We start from the raw sequence: 19,233 nt of genomic DNA, 5'->3' as shown, positions 1-19,233 counted from the left end.
TGTATAGCACACACACACACCGGGGCGTCTGAGAGCCTGTTGGCTGCCCTCTGCGACAGGACCCCGGTCCTAGCAGTAAAGTCACAGACATTAAACTATTTTTCGGGGCGCCCTCCAGCCTTCTAGGCTGCCCACTGCAACGAGACTTTGTGTCTCAGCAGTTGAAGACTTGGGTGTAACACACACGCACACACTGCCCTGACCATTTCGGCTGACACTTGGCTACCCCGCACACTGTGAGAGTCTGAGCCATCATTTCACCTCCTCAGCCTTCGGCCAGGCAGTATTCTTGTCCCTTGTCTCACGAGAGCACTGCCCGTCTTGGTTCACTAATGGTTGGGCGGCCCTTGGGGCCTGTGCCAGGGGGCGGTCACAGAAGACCCCTCGGGGGGGCCTCCCAGGGTTCTGACACGGCCACTGCCACTCACCTTCCTGCTCTCTGGGACTTCTCACCACCCGGTCCTGCTGGGCCAGCTCCCTGGTCTCCCCCAGCCAAGGCCCCGAGCGGAGATCTCTCCTGCCCCCGAAAAGCAGTGCAGACACTGAACCTCTTCAGGCCCAAGGAGAGTGCAGTTTTGGACCCAGCTTCCTGAGAGCCCACTCCCCAAATGGGATCAAACCCAAGAGAATTAGGTAGGCCAGCTCCCTTTAGCAGTGAAAGGGAGATGTGCACACTGGTCGTCCCTCCAGGTAACAATTATTTACACTGGGTTTGATAGAAAATAAAAATGATTCTATTGAGTACCAGCAGTAGGGTTTCAGTGGTAATCAATGAGAACAGGCGGAGCAAAGCAGGTTACAAATCAACAGAAACAAACCGCTTGGCTAATTCCACACTGAGACCTCAGCACAAACGTTTCAAACTCACCCTCAAACCTCTTCTCCCGCTGCCCCTCCAAACCAGGGCTGTGCCCCAGCCCTCGGCTCTTCGGCTCCTTCCTTTAGGGGCAGCCCAGCCAAAAGACCCAGACCCCTGCTTCCCTATTCTTTTTGTTAAAGAATTGAGACCACTCCCCACCCACCACTGCTCAGACTTAAGGACAAAAGAGATTGTTTAACAGTTGCTCATCATGACATTGAGAGTAACACCCTGGATGTCCCTCATTCATACATTAAAATCCACCAAGTATTCCCCACTCCCCATGTCTAATTTTACACACAAAAATGATACATACATCAAAGTTAGATAAACAGAACCAGCGGATCATGACATGAAGATTGATGGGTTACATGAAATGGTTTGCTCAAAGCACCTTTGAGTGACGTCTACTCATGTCCATAAGTCCATTTCATAAAGCATGGGTGTGTGTGTGGGGGGGGGGGGGGGTGTCACAGGGCCCTCTGAGAGGAAAAGCTGTAGAAATTCAAAGTATTTCAAAATGTCCAGTTACTGTATGGTATCCATCTCTTATGATGGAGCCAGGGGCTCCAGTAAAATTAAAGCAACGCCGCCTCCACTACTTGAATGAAGAGCGACAGCTGTAAGAAGGAGCCAAGCCAGCAGAACGGCAAAAGCAAGGAGGAGATGAGTAGTTACACTTGAAGCCAGCAGCTGGGTGCTCAGATAGGAGAGGAGGGCCTGCTCACCCCGTCCTAGTTCAGCATTACAGAGCAGATCCTGGAGATGAAAATCCCCTGATATTGCTCTAAGGCCGTGGTCACCAACCAGTAGATCGCGATCTACCGGTAGATCTCAGGGGCTCCAAGAGTAGCTCTTGAACCCTCTCTGAACTGCGTGCCTGCGCAGTACATTTACATTAGATTTCCTCATTTGAGGGCTTCAAGGAAGGGGCGGGGCGGTAGATCTTCGCCTGTTCTGAGACTTAAAAAGTGATCTTGGGTGTAAAAAGGTTGGAGATCACTGCTCTAAGGGGTCCCTTCCGACCAGCGCTGAAAGGCTCAGATCCAATGGCTGAGGGAGACATATCAATACATCGAGAGCTGAACTGCTGTATTGTGTGGGATGATACCTGTGAGAAGCTTGCTCATGCTGCATCTGCACTGTAGGTTACCAGGACTCCATTCGATAAGGCCACATTTCCACTTGCCTTGCCAAAGATTGATCTTCTGGCATTCGATTTAGTAGGTCTAGGAAAGACCCACTAAATCAAATGCTGAGGGGACCCCCAGCCAATGCTGGTACTCCTCAATTCATGAGGAGTAAGGGAAGCCTTATACCCCTCTCCCCACAGTGGAGCTTGGCTTAAGGTACGTCAACTCCAGCTATGTTATTTGCCTACAGTTGATAATCCAGATCCTTTTACCAGCACAAAAAAATCACTTCTCCACTGAAATAAAAGGAAAACACAGATTGAGAAGAAAGAATTTGCTGCCCAAGACTGCCTGGAAGACAGCCGTGCTCCAGTTCAGTAGCAGAGCAGTCACCATGTCAGACTTTTTATAACATTTCCTTTGCCACTCACCCCACCTACACACTCAGCCTGCTCGCCAAAGATGTCATCCCAGTGGATGCTCTTAGTGCTGACGCAGCACCTGTCACACACAGGTGAGGGAGAGGTGGCAGACTTGGTGACGAGGTGGCTCAGGAAGGAGTTTCATTTGAGGCTGTGAGCACAGAGTTACACAGACCTTCTCCTCTTCGTGGCAGGATCGTGACTACAGAAGCTAACGGGAGCAGCAGAAAGTCACGATAGCCCTGATGAAAGGCCACCCTATGAACGTTATTGAAGCGCAATGACGTTGAATCACACTACTGGAGCAGAAGCCACTAGCTGACCCCACGTGGCAACCACATGTCCCTGAGCTCAGCGAACATCCCCGCTCTTGGAATCTGTCCTGCAGACCTTGACTGTTCAATGTCTAACCTTTTTCATTCAAGTGAGGAATAATTTTTGTATGTGCACCACCAATAGAAACAGCTGCTGCCAGCTGTGAGCAGTCTGCCAACCAGCTGGGTGGCACTTGAATCTCTGCTGAGTGGCTGCACAAACACAACTCTCTTTCATCCCTTCATCACGTTTTGCCCGGTGAACAGCCCCGAAGCAGCAGCCCACCAACTGAGCAGGTGAAACTGACAACAGGCTGGACAAAAACGTGCTCCCCCCATTCCAAATATCACTTGAGATGCTCTGCTGCCATGGTGATGGTCATGGGACGGACATACAGACAGACACACCAGGCATGCCACATGCTCACCCATTGTCTTTTCCCGTACATACCACAAGATGTGAACAACCTTCTCCCTTCCGCACTAGCTCTCAAGCCAGCTTTGTCTGACCCTGTAGATGGACAGGGTTAGGGACTGCTCGGTGGAGGTGGTAGGAAGATACTGGCACAATTTTCTCTCTTGATGACCCAAGCACCAAAGCCTTTTGTGACCCCGTTCACTGGAAAACGTGTCATGGGATGACCCCTGCTCTCCTGCAAAAGGCATTTCACTCTGTCACTTTGCAAACGGGTCTCCCTTTGACTGAACATCGCTGCTCTACAGACAGTCCTCCCATTGCTGCACACCCCAGCGCACAGCTACTTGGGCCAGGGTCCAGTGGCGATGTCAAAGCACCGATGCGAGAGATGCACAAAGCCATCCCGTCGGGCTCCTTCGGCTGAATGGCAGAGCCCAACGTGCAAGGCAGGGAGGAGGAAGGAGAGATCCGCTCGCTGCTGTCCCTTGACTCCATGGGTCATGTCGTTATTAGTTCTTACCTTCAGGTGAAACCCCTGTTTAATAAATAAATAAATGAGTGACTAACAACCTGACCCACCTCCGCTCCCTCCAGAGCCCGCGCCTCAGGTTTATGACACAGTGGGTATTTATTGCTCTCTGTGTTTTGCAAACACCAGATGCGACATGCATAGGGAACAGCCTCGTTTACGGCCCCTTGGTTCCTCTGCAGATGGATCAGCTCTTTTGGAAGAAAAACACACACCACGCAAAGCAAAAAAAACCAAAAAGCCGACCACAGCAGCTCCGACAACAAAAGCCACAGTGATGCAGTCAACCTAGTTTTTTAAACTCGGCGGAAAGGGAAAATGCCGAGAAGCCTTATTAGCACCACTGGGACCAACTCCCCCAAACAGCTGCATCGGGCTGGAGTCGAGCTGTCGGCAGGCACCAGAAGCTGTAAGCCGAATGACGTGCCACTAGAAATGCCTTCGGCAGGCACCAAGCTCATATCCGGTGATTATCTGTGGGACAGCCCCACTGGGCCACAACAGGCCACAATACTGCCCATTCCCTCTGGGCCATTTTTGTTGTTTCAGAAGCTGCCACATGCCCAGGGCAGCTCCTGGTGCCGCTGGATGTCACGGATCAGAGGCCTCCTCGGTGTAAGCCCTTGGAGTTACACCAGGGGTTCTAAGGCTTCGCTGGGATTTTCAGAGCAGCTTTAGGATGTTACGTCTCTGAGGGGGAGCTGTGTTGGTCTGTATCTGCAATAGGGCACCTTAGGGACTAACAGATTTATTAGGGTCTACACTTTTGTGGGTAAAACCCACTTCATCAAATTGGGTTTTACCCATAAAAGCTGATGCCCCAATAAATCTCCAGATCAGCTACTAGAAGTGGGCCTCATCCTCCCTGATTGGATCCTTGTCATCTCCAGCCTGATCCTGGCCTGCATCTTTATACCTGCCTCTGGAAATTTCCACTACATGCATCTGACGAAGTGGGTCTTTGCCCACGAAAGCTTATGCTCCAACACTTCAGTTAGTCTATAAGGCGCCACAGGACTCCTCACCGCTTTTCCAATAAATCTGTTAGTATCTAAGGGTATGTTTACACAGCAAAGTTATTTCGAAATAACAGCCCTTATTTCAAAATAACTTTCCTAGCGTCTACACAGCCAAAGTGCTACTTCGCAGTTAATTCGACATAGCGGAGCGCTTATTTCGAATGTGGTAAACCTCATTCCACAAGGAATAACGCCAAATTCGAAATAGCTATTTTGAAATAAGTGCTGTGTAGACACTTATATCGAAATAGGGGACCTCCAGCCTTCCCAGGGTGCCCTGGTGGCCACTCCAGCCTCAACCAAGAACATTCCTCTCCCTCCCCGCTTCCCCGGAGCCCTTAAAGGGGTTGACTCTGGCCACAGTGCCTGTGCCAGCTCCAAGCCTGCCAGCCCAGAGCCAGCAGTCACTATCCCTGAACCAGTGGCCCCAAAACATGAGCCAGCAAGCCACTGGCAGCCAGCCCTCCACTGCTCCCCAGGAGCAGTCTGCCAGCTCCCAGGAGCCTGCCAGGGCCCGGAGAAGGCAGTCGCCTTCCTGGTCCAGGGTGGAGATCATGGACTTTATTCAGGTTTGGGGGGGATGCCCCCAACGTCCACGATCTCTGCACTAGATGGAGGAACGTGGCCATCTATGGCAGCCTGGCCACCAAAGGCCACATATGAACCCAGGAGCAGGTTTGCACAACAATCAAGCTGGTTCAGCGAAACCCCCAACCCAGAGCCCTGAGCTTCCCCTCCCACTTCTGACTCTTGCTTCCCCTTCCAGCTCTCTCCTCCCAGGTTTCCCCCTCCCCTCTTCCACCCTCTCTTCTCCCCTTTCCCGTCTACTTTCCCCAGTCTCACCAGAGTTTCATTCCCTCCCCCCAAGTTTTGTTAAATAAAGAGAGTTTGTGTTCATGAAAATATGTGTATTTTATTTGACATCAGGAAGGAGGGTTAGGGAGGGGTAAGTGGAAGGACGTGAGGGAGGAATGAGGCACAAGCCCCCAGTGGGGCAGACCAGGGAGGCTCTTAGTGCTCCTCAGGGTGGAAGCTCTGCCGCAGGGCCTCCTGGATACTGACAGCCCCCCGATGGACCTCTTGGATGGCAGACTGCAGAAAGTGCAGCCAGGCTCGCAGCAACGTGTCCAAGAAAAGCACCAGAGTGGCTGGGGCAGCTCTGGCTCCATGTTGCACAGTTCTGTGGTGTCCCGAGTGAGGGCAACCAGAGCACGCAGAGACAAAATGCTCTGCTGTCCCTCACCGAGGTAGACAAGCAAGCAGGGAAACCTGAGAACTGGCTGTCCAGGGGGGTCCCTTTAAGCATAGACCTCAGATAGCCTCAAGCAGCTGTCCCACACAGTAAGTCCTGACCTGGTGCCCTGCCAGAACTGCCAGCCTTAAATGCGATTCAGGGTCCACTCAGTGTGGATGCAGTATTTCGAAATAGCAAAATGCTATTTCGAAATGCATTTTGTGAGTAGACGCTTTATCATGAAATAGTAATAGAGATGTAGCTGTGTTAGTCTGGTCTAGCTGAAACAAAAAAACAGGACTATGTAGCACTTTAAAGACTAACAAGATGGTTTATTAGGTGATGAGCTTTTTCTTCCACAATTTGATCTGAGGAAGTGGGTCTGGCCCACGAAAGCTCATCACCTACTAAACCATCTTGTTAGTCTTTAAAGTGCTACATAGTCCTGTTTTTTTTATTTTGAAATAAACTATTTCGAAATAAGCTATTTCGAAATAACGCTGGAGTGTAGACATACCCTAAGATGCCATAAGACTCCTCGGCTTTATAGTCGCTCGACTCCTGGGGTATTTCAGCGGCAGTCGGACAGCACCTCCCTCTGAAAATCTCAGCCTCATTTCTCTCTGCGTGGGAGATGTGTGTGTGTCCAGGGGGAAGTGAACAGAAGAAGCCCCCACCAGACTCGATCGAGCACACGGCACTGTGACTCAGCCAGTGCAGGAGGACGTATGATCTGAGGTGCACCTGACAGGTGGTGCAGCGAAGGAACCTGCCTGCGCTTCACACTCAGGAGGCTGGTCTAGGATTTATTTGCCGCTGCTCCTCCAAACACCAGCTGCCCTGCAATCACACAAGCAGAGGGCTCCTGGGATTTTGCACAAACCCAGTCACTCATCTGCTGAAATAAACCTGCATCCCGGTGGCAAACATCCCTGTGAGCTGGGATTTCTCTAGGATCTTTGTGGGTCAGAGAAGGTTTGGACCAACCATCAGACCAAAGCTCTGATACAACAGCGTCCGTAAAGGCTGGGGATGAAATCCTGACTCCATGAAGTCAGTGGCAAAACTCCCATGGATTTCAGCGATGCCAGTCAGAATTCAGGACTTTGGTGTGGCCCATTATAGATACAGGGGCCACTGATGGGAGGAACGGAGGGCACCCAGCAACTTTCAGATGATTGGCAACTTGCACCCAGGCACACCTGGATACGGTCAGAAGACATTCAGGACACTGGACTGTGTACGCCACAATGCTCCCAGGGACTCCCTTTGAAGCCAAACTTCTTTAAAGTCAGAACTTCATCCCGGAAAGGCTGAAAACACGGCAATGTGCTTCATAATGCCACCCCTCCAGTCTCGCCGATGGAGAGGGATTATAATTTACAAATGATTAAAACCCAATTAACAATGCTAGACAGGTACGTGAGGCCCCGGGAAAGCAGCCGTGCAAATGAGGAGTGATCAGACCCTTTGGTGTCCTGAGCACCTGTCAATTCTCATTTGAAACAAGTGCATTAGCCTCCTCCAATCTCCATCTAACCTTTCCACTCTCCCTTGCTCTGTTTCCGTGGCAACCATTTAAAAGTGTGGGGAAAAGGCACCACTGCCTTCAAAGGAAAAGAAAAGCAATGTATGTTCTTTTAAGGAGTTTGCTCTCTTTCTCCAGGTGCCTCTTTCCCTCCTCTCCAGCTCCGTTCGGTGAAGGACAGCTTCCTAGCCTCTAAAATTTCACCTTCAGTGCACTGCTAAACAGTCAGGCTAATTAGATGGGTGTTAACTGGCCTCATGGAGCAGCTGCTTCTCCTGCATATGGGGAACATCATGGAGCAGAACAGAGCAGCTCGCAGCTCAGCAGAGAGGAGCAGAAATACCAAAAGGGGGGAGAACAGAGGGGCAATTATTATTGGGGATGTTACTGGAGTTCAGAACGTCTCGTTTCAAGGGGACATGGACAGCCTACTTAACTGGTATCGTACTGCTGCTCCTTGGGAGTTCCCCCGGAAAGGTGAAGGTTGTCGTCACCCTCAGCTTCCCTGCCCCCATGTAGTGGGCACGTCGTGGGAAGGGCAGGGGATGCCCCATTCATACTGTGCCATGGTCCCACATGGTATGGTGCTATGAAGGATGGAGAGAGAGGATGGGCCTGTGGTTAGCACACCAGGCTGTGGTTAGCACGCCAGCACATCCCAGCTCTGTCACAGGCTCCTTGCGCACGTCACTGCGTGTCTGTGTGGGGAAAACAGGACATTTCTGCCAGCTGCAATCACTCCTAAGAGTTAGCCGGGAAGCTCTTCTCTTACCATGCAACTGGGCCGTATCTCCATGGGCCTGCAAGCGCCGCCCTTATATCGGTAACAGTGGCTAACTGGGGCGTTGGCCCCTTAGATGCTACCTGACTGTAGAGCAGGCATGTCCAAAGTCCAGCCCACGGGCCAATTGCAGCCCGTGTTCCGGTTTAATACGGCCCCACAGGTAATTTGGCAATATCTATCTTTTATGGCCCCCAACGAATCCAAATGTATTGAGATGAATACATTGTAAAATCTCAGTTAATGTCAGTTGGTCTAAATCGGTTATAAATATATTTGGACACAACATATATACTTGGTGTTATGTTCCTGTTCATATTTTTTGAACTTAAAAGTTGACAGACAACCTTTATTACCAATAATATGTAATGTACTTTACAATGTTCCTGACATATATTTCAGCTTCCTGGATTTTTTTTTTTCATCTGGCCTTCAGATATGAAAGGCAGAGTGATTTAACACCTGTTTAGATTTGTCATCCATGTGACGAAATGAAAAGTATGCCGTTTGCAATAAACTTTGCATAAAATAGTTAATTTGCATTTAATTTTAATGGTTCAAAGAATGTCAGGCAAAATGGTCGGCCCTCACGCATGTTCACTTCATCAAATCTGGCCCTCTTTGAAAAAAGTTTGGACACCTCTGCTGTAGAGCATGGGGCTCTCTGGTGCAAACAGACTAGGGGTGCAGGGCAGCAGGGAGCTGTTCCTCCATCCCTCAGTCCCGTCGGCCTCTGTTCTCCTGCTGCTGCTAACAGTTTAGCACATTACCAGCAGACACCCGTGTACAACTTGCTCCGAGCCATGCAGCTCTCTGAAACGGTACAAGCAAAGAACTCAGTATTTCACTGAACTCCCTGTCACTCTCAGAACAAAACAGCAGTTAACAAAGGTCAGAACTTGAGGCTGTCATTAAACACTACTCAGCAGCCTGTGAAGGAGGGATTTCCTTCCCCCCAGGGTCCTTGGCGGCTGGCTGACCGAGCCTTATCCACACAAGGAAGGTGGCATTTGGCCTGCAACCTTTGGAAGACTCGCTGCAAAGGGCAGAAGGAAAGAGCAACGTGGAGCCATCACAAAACCAATATCCGGGATTATGGCCCCTTGAAGACTGTCTCCTCTGTGCCATTTGCTCAGCTGGCTGTGTGAATGACAATGTTTGACTGGCCCTGCAAAAACATCCATGCGTCACCTCCCCACCCCTCCTGCTGCACCCTGAGCTGAGGACAGGGCAACCTCAGAGAGGGGGACTCTGACCAGCTGGAGGAAGGAAAGTTTAAGCCATTGCCAGATCTGGAGCCATCTACTAGCTTCAGACATGCCTTGCAAGACCAGAGAGGGTCCCTGGATGTGTTGGAGAGAAACAGCCGCTGATATTAATAAAGGGGTTAGGACATAGTGGGAGAAATAATGCGTTCCACCCAGATCCAGCCAGACTCCCCCTTGATATGCCCTGTGGGTAGGGTAAAGAAGCATAAAGACCGGCAGGACCGGAACCCTGGGCAGCAGCTACCAACCAACCGACAGCCCTAGAGTGCCACTCAGCGGGAACCGGTCCCTGTAACCCACAAAGGCTGAGCACCGAAGAAGTTCTGCCATGAGAGTTCGGACAGTGGCTCTAGCAGTCCCCGACTGTCTCCTTGTGTGTGTGTACAGTCGCCCCGGGGGTGTATCCGGATGTGTCCAGGCAACAGCGTGGGCCCCCTACCTAGCTGCCATGACCACCTCACTGCTCTGAGCTCTCACTCGGATTCTGGTTCGAGGTACTCCCCGGGACTCACCCTCACATGACTGGGGTCTATTGGCATGAGAGCTGCTCCCCATGGCCCTGGGATTTCTTCAGACTCTGGCTTTGGGGCCCAAACCTTTCTCCCAGTCAAGGGTGTTGCTAATTCCTGCCCACAGCTTAGCCTCTTCCCCAGATGTCTCCCTCAGGGTCCTCCCAGCCTTTCCCCCTCCCTCTCCAGCTACGTGAGAGCTCCCCAGGTAACCGTCTGCTGCAAGAGCCCTTGCTCAGGATCTGCTGCCCTCTTCCTCATTCCCTCCTTCACACAGTGCTGGGCAGAAGGTAGTCAGCCCGGAGGCACCCACTTAAAAGGGCCAGTCACACTGGCTGTGTCCAGACTCAGGGGTTTTTTCGGGAAAAGTAGCCTTTTCCCGAAAAAACTTCCCCTGTGTCCAGACTCAAGCCGCGTTCTTTCGAAATTATTTCGAAAGAACGCGGCTTTTCTTCCGATGGCGGTAAACCTCAATTTACGAGGAAGAACGCCTTCTTTCGAAAGTTCCTCTTTCGAAAGAAGGCGTTCTTCAATGTAAAGAGGCCGTCTTCGAAAGAGAGCATCCAGACTCGCTGGGTGCTCTCTTTCGAAAAAGCGGATTTCTCTTTCGAAAGATCCGCCTGCAGTCTAGACGCGATCTTTCGAAAGAGGCTCTTTCGAAAGATGCTTTCGAAAGAGCCTCTTTCGAAAGAAGCCTGCAGTCTAGACATAGCCACTGTGACAGCAACCTATTCCTGTACTTCACTATCCCGATGGGTAAACAGTTTCCCCGAACACACAACCTAAATCCCGCTTGCTGCAGATGAAGGCCATTCCTTCTTGTTCTCCCATGAGTGACATGGAGAACAGTTGGTCACTCTCCTCTTTGTAACAGCCCTGAACATGTCTGAAAACTTCTGCCCCCATCTCCTTTTCTCAAGCCCAAACATGGCCAATTCTTTTTCACCCTTCCTCAGGCAACAAGTTTCCTAAACCTTTTCATTGTTTTTTGTGGCTCTCCCCCAGACTCTCTCTAATTCATCTGCGTCTTTCCTAAAGTGTGGTGCCCGAAAATGGGCACGGTTCTTCAGCAGAGGCCTCACCAGCACCAAATAGATTAGAACAATTATCTCCTGTGTCTTACATATGCTACTCCTGTTACGGCACCCTCGAATGATATTAGCTTTTTATGAGGCTGCCTCACACCGTTGGCTCCTGTTCAACTTGAGATCCTCTCTCATGCCAGTTCCATGCCTGCAGCGCTGCCACCGAGCCTGGTCTTCCCCATTTTGTGTGTGTGCATTTGATTTGTCTTTCTCTAGTAGAAAGCACTGGCCATTATTGAATTCCATCTTGTTGCTGTTATACCAGTTCTGCTATTTATCAAAGTCTTTTTGCATTCAAATCCTGCCTCCCAAGTGGTTCCAACCTCTCTTAGCTTGGAGTCATCTGCTAATTTTATAAAGATCCTATATCTAATGATTCAAATCATTCATGAAAATACTGAATAGCACCCAATCCAGAGCATACCCCTGCCAGGCCCCATTAGATAGATCTTCTCAGTTGGAAAGTGAACCACTGATAGCTACTCTTTGAGACAGGGTTTTCAACCAGCGCCACATTCCCTTAGTTTCTTATGACAACGCCTGTCTTACACAGGCACTCCCCGCGTTCCAAGCGGCCGACTTACCAACAAAAGCTCACCGGCAGCCGCAGGGGAGCAGGCAAGAGGCACAGGTGGCGGTGAGCAGCGCCAGTGTTGGTCGGAGCAGAGTCGCACAGCCAGCGGCTGAAGAGAAGCAGTGCTTCTCTCATGGCCGCCCCCTGCTCCTCTGGAGTCCTCCAGCCCATACCGTCTCCTGGTGAATGGGGGCTGGGTGCACCCCGCTGGATGGCTGGGGGATGGGGCTGGCTGCTGGAACTGGCACAGAGCCAGCGGGCCAAAGGGGTGCTGGCCAGGAGATGCCCAGAAGTCCTCTTCAGAATCTCCAACTACATTTGTATCTCCCTTTACCGCGACTCCCTGCTCCGGTCGGACCATGGACGTACCTGGACCACAGAGCCCAGGAAGAGGGAGGTCTGGCACAGGAGTGCCGTAGGGGGCACTGGCAACTCAGCCGGGAGCCCAGTGCCAGCGCGGAGGAGGAAAAGGCAGCACCGTGGAGAGTTCTAGCCCCAGTGGCGGCTGTGAAGCTCCAGGTCCAGCGGTGTCCAGGGAGCTCTGACCCCTGCCTTGGCTGCGCAGCTCCGGCCCCAGCAGCGGGGCAGGCGGGAACCCTAATGCGGTGGCAGCATGGGCTGGGGGAGGGACCTTCCCTGGTCCAGCAAATCACTTGTTCAGGACCAGTCAGTTCCCGAGGGCATGGGACCGGTGAGGTCCAACCTGTACCTCCTTCCATTAAACCTGCCTTTCCTCAGGCACCAGCATTCCAAGTTGAATTAAAAAAACAACAACGATATCGACTCTTTTCCATTGCAAATATACAGTATTTCAGCAACATTGTGGGCTAGATTGGGAACCCAAGTACCATTTATAACATGGCTTCTATGGGAAAATGCGTTCCAAGTGCCAAATAAGCCACTGCTAGGGTTGCCAGGTGCCCGGTATTGAACCGGACAATTCGGTATTTTGACCTCCTGTCTGGTAAAAAAAAATACCAGACTCCTAAAATGCTTACCGGGTTCCGCAGGGGAGCTGTCTGGCCCAGCGCAGGGAGGCAGAACCCTGGGCAGCCACCAGCAGCCTGCTAGGGACAAAAAGCCTCAAAAGCATTTCTTAAAGGGGCCACACTGGGGTTTTTTGGTTTGATTGGTTGGTTAGGGGTTTTTTGCTTAAAAACTCTCGGGGTCCCTTTTTCCCTTTTTTGCTCAACAACTTTGGTCTCCTTTTCTTCCTCTCAACAGAATTCTTTCCCAGTGTTTTTTTTGGGGGTGGGGTGGGGGGAGAGATGTTTGGTATTTTTGGTTAAACCATCTGGCAACCCTAGCCACTGACAAATGAACTTTTGGAACAACACCCGTTCCTAAGTTGCGGTCTTCCTGTACATACATACACACTCCACACACAAAAATGTGTGCACTCAACTCACACAATAGTCCTAACTTCATCTCCTAAACAGAATTAACCTCCTAAATCTTCTATGAGCAGTAACTAATCAACCATCAGGAATTCCTTGTTAGTTAGCTACATAAGACATAAAACCACTGTGCTTTAAAATCCTATAAAGAGATAAGCAATTGCAGCTGAGTTACCATAGAGCCAAGCAAGTACTTAAAAGAGTAGCAAGACCAAAGGGGATGTAACAGACAAGGTAATCTTGCATGTGTTCCGTTATAATGCACGCAGTGGGAATGGGAGGGAGGAGGAGTGATTTGGCAACAATCTGGGGGAGAGATTGCTTGTGTTAATTAATTGTGTGGCACTTCACACACAAAAAGAGAGAGAGAGAGAGAAAAGGATGGCGTGGGGAGGAACAGCCACAAAACAAAACCAAAAAGTGCTAATTTCATATTCAACAAACACTCAGCACCAAAACAGCCTATCTTTTTCAGGAACCTTAATTCCAAGAACCACTTACAGGCTTTCTTCAACACATTATACTATTAATCAAGGCTCATAATGCGGAGTGATTTGCATGCCAACAATATATTTACACTGTAAATTGTTTGTTGAGAAGCCTCAGAGAAATATGCAATTCACTGCTATTGAACGTGGGTAGCAGAAAAAAATAAAATATAAATTCCCTTCTGGATTTAGCCAAAAAAAAAATCATTAGCATTCATTTTGATTTTCCACGCAGGCTTCAGAGCTGAACCATTCCAATGGATTAGAGCAGTAGACTTAGAAAGGGGCTATTAGTACTTCATATCGAGTGCAGAGGACAGTGGGACATTTGATAGGGGCTGTAGCTGATGTAGATGCTACACAGACACTTAGCCCCAGACCCAAGGCAAAGTAAAGTTCTCCAAGTGCTGCCTCTGATATGATCTCCAGAGCAGGCCTGGGCTCCAAACACGGGAGAGACAGTGCATTTCCCTTCCCTTCAACAGCAACAAAAACTAAACCAAAATGAGCCACTGTTACGTTGCAATAAGAGAGTCTACACGGGCATTATACCACTATAACTGGATAGGCTGAAATCCATTCCCCATGTAGACAAGGATGTAGAGGCAGTCCTTGTTCAGCACCATTTACAGTCTGCATGGAACGAGGATAGGGGGCGGACCAGGGGCACAGGGAGGTGCAAAGTGATTTGGCTTAAGATTAAAGAGCAAGTCAACAAAGAACCAAGACCAGAACCAAGGTCTCTTAGGGTACGTCTAGACTACAGGCTTTTGTTGACAGAGGCTTTGTCGACAGATATTGTCGACAAAGCTTCTGTCGACAAAGAGTGTCTAGACGACATCCAGTTCTTTTGACAAAGCAAGCCGCTTTGTCGACATGAGAGTGTAGACGCAAAGGACAGTGCAGATGCAATAACGCCTTCTGTCGACAGAACTGTCAACAAAAGGCGTTATTCCTCGAAGAATTAAGTTTACCGCCGGCGACAAAACTGCCAAGTTCTGTTGATGTTATGTATACAGAACTTGGCGGCAGTGTAGATGCAGGTATAGTTTTGTCAACAAACGTCCACTTTTGTCGACAAAACCCTGTAGTCTAGACACACCCTTAAACTGCTCCGGGAGCTCGAAATAGGATATGCAATTTGAGCTACACCAATTGTGTAGCTTATTTTGAGTTAATTTCAAAATAGCTTATTTCATAATTTGGTGCTGTCTACACAGCACCACATTTTGAAATAGAGCGCTATTCTGAAACGTACGTCCCTTACTCCTCGTGGAACGAGGTTTACAGGGACATCGGAATAGAGAGCCCGTTATATTTCAGAATAATGGGTTTGCTCAAAAGACACAAAATAGCTATTTTGGAATACTTTCAGTATCCCGAAATAGCTCTGCAGTGTAGACATAGCTCTAATGAATGCCCAGTCGAGTGCACTATCCACTAGACAACACTGTCTCACAACAGAGCTTTCAGTAATACCCTAGAAGGTGACTGATTTTGTTAAATATGCAGAGGTAGATCCTCAGCTGGTGTTAATCAGCAGAGCTACATTGGAGTTAATGACTAAATCCGTAGAAATAGGCTGATTTACCCCAGCTTTGCAACTGGCCAAAAATGCTGTCTAAGACCTTGTGGCAATCAATCTGTTCCGTTTCCTTGATGCACCACCAAAGAACTGGTCCTTCCGGAGAGAATGACGGGGCTGTAGCAGACTAGACATTCCATGCACGGTGCACAGTGTGGAATACAACACAGGGATGGTTGTGGAATGCCTGCGAAGGAGAGGATGGAGGGGACGGTGTGATCACAGCCCTGGGAGCATGGGTGGAGCTATGCAAGATCTGGAAGGGGAACACCAGGCGCTGCTGGTGGGCGGGGAGGGCAAAAGGGAACAGTTTCCCTGCAGCTTGGTAATTCCAAAGGGCACGGGGCTCCCAGCTGTCGCAGTAGTGGTGTCTGAAGCCCTTTACCTCGTCACTGGAGCCCTAGACAAATTGCTCTGGGTGGCGCTGAAGGGCTGGCAGAGGGAAGCTAGCCTTCAGCCCCCGGCTTTCCAACCCAAGACCCCGCCTCTTCTGGGGGCATGGAACCAGCCATCCCTCCACCTAGCTCAGGAGCCTGGTAATTCTGTCAGCCTCCCTGGGGAGTAGAAGAAGTTTGAGCTCCATGCTCTGGAGGAAGAGAAGCAAACAGGTGGATCCAAAGAGAGGGCTGCCATGAAACAAAGAGATTTGTCCTGCAGCTCGGGAATACTGGGGTGTCCCTGACTTCTCTAGCTCTAGTGCTGCTTGGTTCCTTTCCTAGCTCTCTTGTCCAGTTCAGAGACCCTGCAAGCCGGGACTTAAAAACCTGTAGGGATGGAGACTCCACTACTTCCCTAGGGAACCCAGCCCAGCGCTTCCCCACTCTCCGAGGGAAATAGTTTTTCCTCATATCCAACCTGGACCTCCCCCACTGTAGCTTGAGCCCATTGCTCCTCGTTCTGCCATCTGCCCCCACTGAGAACAGCCTCTCTCCATCCTCTTTGGAACCTCCCCTCAGGAAGTTGAAGGCTGCTATCAAATCCCCCCTCACTCTTCTTTTCTGCAGACTAAACAGACCCAAATCCCTCAGCCTCTCCTCGTAATACTCCAGATGTGGCCTCACCAGAGCTGAATAAAGGGAAACAATCATTTCCCTAGATCTTGTGGCAATGTTCCTCCTAATGCACCTACTATGCCATTAGTCGTCTTGGCTACAAGAACACCCTGTTGGCTCATATCCAGCTTCTCATCCATTGTAATTCCCAGGTTCTTTTCTGCCAAACTGCTGCTTAGCCAGTCGCTCCCCAGCCTGTAGCAGTGTTTGGGATTCTTGCACCCAAGTGGCCGGCTGCAGGCTCTGGGCTTGAAAGGATGAATCAGAAAGGTGGTACAAGGGAATTAAATGGAGTATTTTGTGGTGCTGCCGAAGAGCTGGTTAGCAGGTGGCACGGATCTCTTGGTTCAGAGATCTTCTAAAGAGGAGGGAGAGAAATAACAAAGAGGAAGGAAAACTACAAGAGCCCCCCAGAATTAATCAGCACTTCCAGTGTAGCAAGCTCTGCATGTGGAAGCCAACAGCCTGAGGGAACGGTGCCCTGGTGAGCAGAGGAAGTGATGGTTGTTCACCCAGGGGGCCTCTTGATGTCCCGAAAGGCAGTCAGACCTCAGGGCTTGCCGATGAGCACAGCTGAGGGTGTGAAGCGGTGGGAGGGGGAGAGAGGACTAAGGCTGTGTCCACACTGGCAACTGAGTGACAAAACTTGCATTGTTCAGAGCGGTGAGCCCCTCCCCTCTGCAAGACCAACGTTGTGCTGCAGCGTTCGTGTGAACAGCGCGTTGTCGGCAGGAGCGCTCTCCTCCGGACAGCGTGAATGCTGCTCATCGGGACGGGGGGGGGGGGTGAGTATTTTGCAGGGAAAAGGGCTGACGGACAGCGGCTCCACTGCAACACAGGCATGTCGACACGGGCGTGGCACTACAAAGCCGTGCAGTGGAGACAAAGCCTAAGAGAAGAGGAGGGAGAAGCATGAGGGAGGACAGGGAGCTAAAGGATTGGGTGGATTATGAGAAAAGGGGGGAAACTGAGCACCAGAGGGCAAGGAGGAACCAAGACACGGTGAAGAGATTGATTTACAGAGATTCCCTCCATACAGTACCTGTCTCCACCCTGCCTAGCCTCTCCGCCCCCCATGCCAGTCCTCAGCCACTCCTCTCCCCTTTAGAGAGCACAGCTGCACTACACAGACATTGGATTAAAACTTTAAAAGGCCATCAGCCCTTTTAGCCTCTTTATGTTTTATCCTACTTTTCTCTGCAACAAGAAAGCACAATCCAAGCCCCTAATCCCTACTCCAGCATGACCAGCATCAGACTTAGAGACTCATCATTGCTTACGCGTGGATGACAGCCTTGTTCTCCCCCTCCGTGCTGCAACCTGAGGGGCAGATAAAAGCCCTGGAGCCTTACCGCTGTCCGCCTGGAGGAGAGGAAAGGGCACAAGGGAAGGAGGCAGCAGCGGGCCGTGGGCGAAGGGGATGCAAACTCCGAAGAGCAGGGCTGTCTACAGAGGAAGAATCCACAGGACATAAATGTAAAGTTTGTGGACAAGTGAGCTGAGTCCTGCTACAACTGCTCCGTAAGGTCAGTGCTGTGACTGTTCACTTGGGCAGCTGGGCCGTTTGACAAGCGCAGCACCGAGGACGTGGCTTCTCTGGAATGGAGCATCCGTGGCAAGGGGGAGGATCTATCTCCCCGAGAGGTGGCCTCCAAAGGGACATCTGTGGCAGCTGATGCACCTCTCATTGATACCAGCTTCATGCCAAGGTAACTAGCTTGATGTCAGAGCGTTGCCTCCCACTGTACACTAGAGGATCACGCATTTTGGTGCCCCTGTAGGGGAGAGTACTGCACACACCGGGGGAGGAGGGCTCCTTGCATCCTTCATTCCACCCTCGCACACTCCCCATGAAGAAGGATCTGGATATATAGAAGCACCACAAGAGAGCTCACACTGCAGTGCAACTGGGCTCACATCAACCAGGGCCGGCCAGCAGCAAGTACGACCAATTACATTGAAAATATAGGAAAAGGAGTCAGACAGGTCTTATTAATGATCAGCAGCCATGGCCCTTAATAGAGGGATCAGATATCGCACCCATCACTTCCTCGAATTGGTTCACCCGACTCTTTCTGCACCCGCCCCGGATTCATTTCAGCCAACTTGCCCAGAGCTAAGCGTGGCAGGGAAGTGATCACTCTGCTCAAGCAATTACTGTTCTTATGTATTTGCATGTCAGTAGTGTCCCACGGCCAGGCATTGTATAAACACAGGCAGAAATATGGTCCCTGAACATTAGAACAACCAGACTGAGTCAGACCAAAGGTCCATCAAGCCCAGTCTCCCGTCTGCCCACAGTGGCCAATGCCAGGTGCCACAGAGGGAGTGAACAGAACAGAGGATCATCAAGAGATCCATTCCCTGTCCAGTGTTGCCTCTAATTTTTCCATCCATGTGTGGAATAAATGTTGTTGCATGCATCAATGCATGTGTGAATGTGCACCACCAATAGAAACACAGCTGCCAGCGATGAGCACTCTGTTAATCAGCTGGGTGGCATCCCAGTCTTTCCTGGGAAGCTGCCCAAGTGCTCAGCTCAGGGAAGGCTGCCCTTGTTGCCCATTCCCAGTCCTTGAATTGGAACAGGAGGCCCACAACTGAATATCCCCCTCTCTGAACTATGGATCCGGGCCCTGGTTGATATAATGGACTTGGAGCAAAGCGGGAAAAGACTGACTCTGAACTCTGCATGTCAGGCTCACCGCTACCTTCAATATCCAAACACAAAAGTTGGTAAAAGTTGGCGAGTAAGCCAGGAGGAACAGGGGCCTACCAAAACAAGACCAGTAGCAGAGCTTAAAGGTTGGTATTTTTTCAGACCCAGATGCACCAGCCCTAACCCATCTGAGGAAATCAAAAAAGCTACGTCTAGATGCACATCAGTCCTGCAGAAAGATGGGACAGCTGTGACTGCTGCGTCTTTGGGAAATAGGCCGGCTGCAGGCAGAGCGGGCACACCCTACTGAAAGGCAAGCCAGCAATAATGCTAACCGGTTGTTTGACACTGATTTACAAAGGCATCATGGAGCCAATTG

The 19,233-nt window shown here is 50.5% G+C and overlaps 1 protein-coding gene across 2 annotated transcripts in view; it reads right to left on the bottom strand.

Annotated features, from left to right (window-relative positions):
• OPCML (opioid binding protein/cell adhesion molecule like) overlaps positions 1-19,233 on the bottom strand; it is a 1,015,531-nt gene that overhangs the window by 264,283 nt on the left and 732,015 nt on the right. The window lies entirely within an intron of this gene.

This window comes from Pelodiscus sinensis, chromosome 25 (genome assembly GCF_052426305.1).
Source record: "Pelodiscus sinensis isolate ZL-2025 chromosome 25, ASM5242630v1, whole genome shotgun sequence".
NCBI lineage: Eukaryota > Metazoa > Chordata > Testudines > Trionychidae > Pelodiscus > Pelodiscus sinensis.
This window is presented reverse-complemented; position numbering and strand designations above follow the sequence as displayed.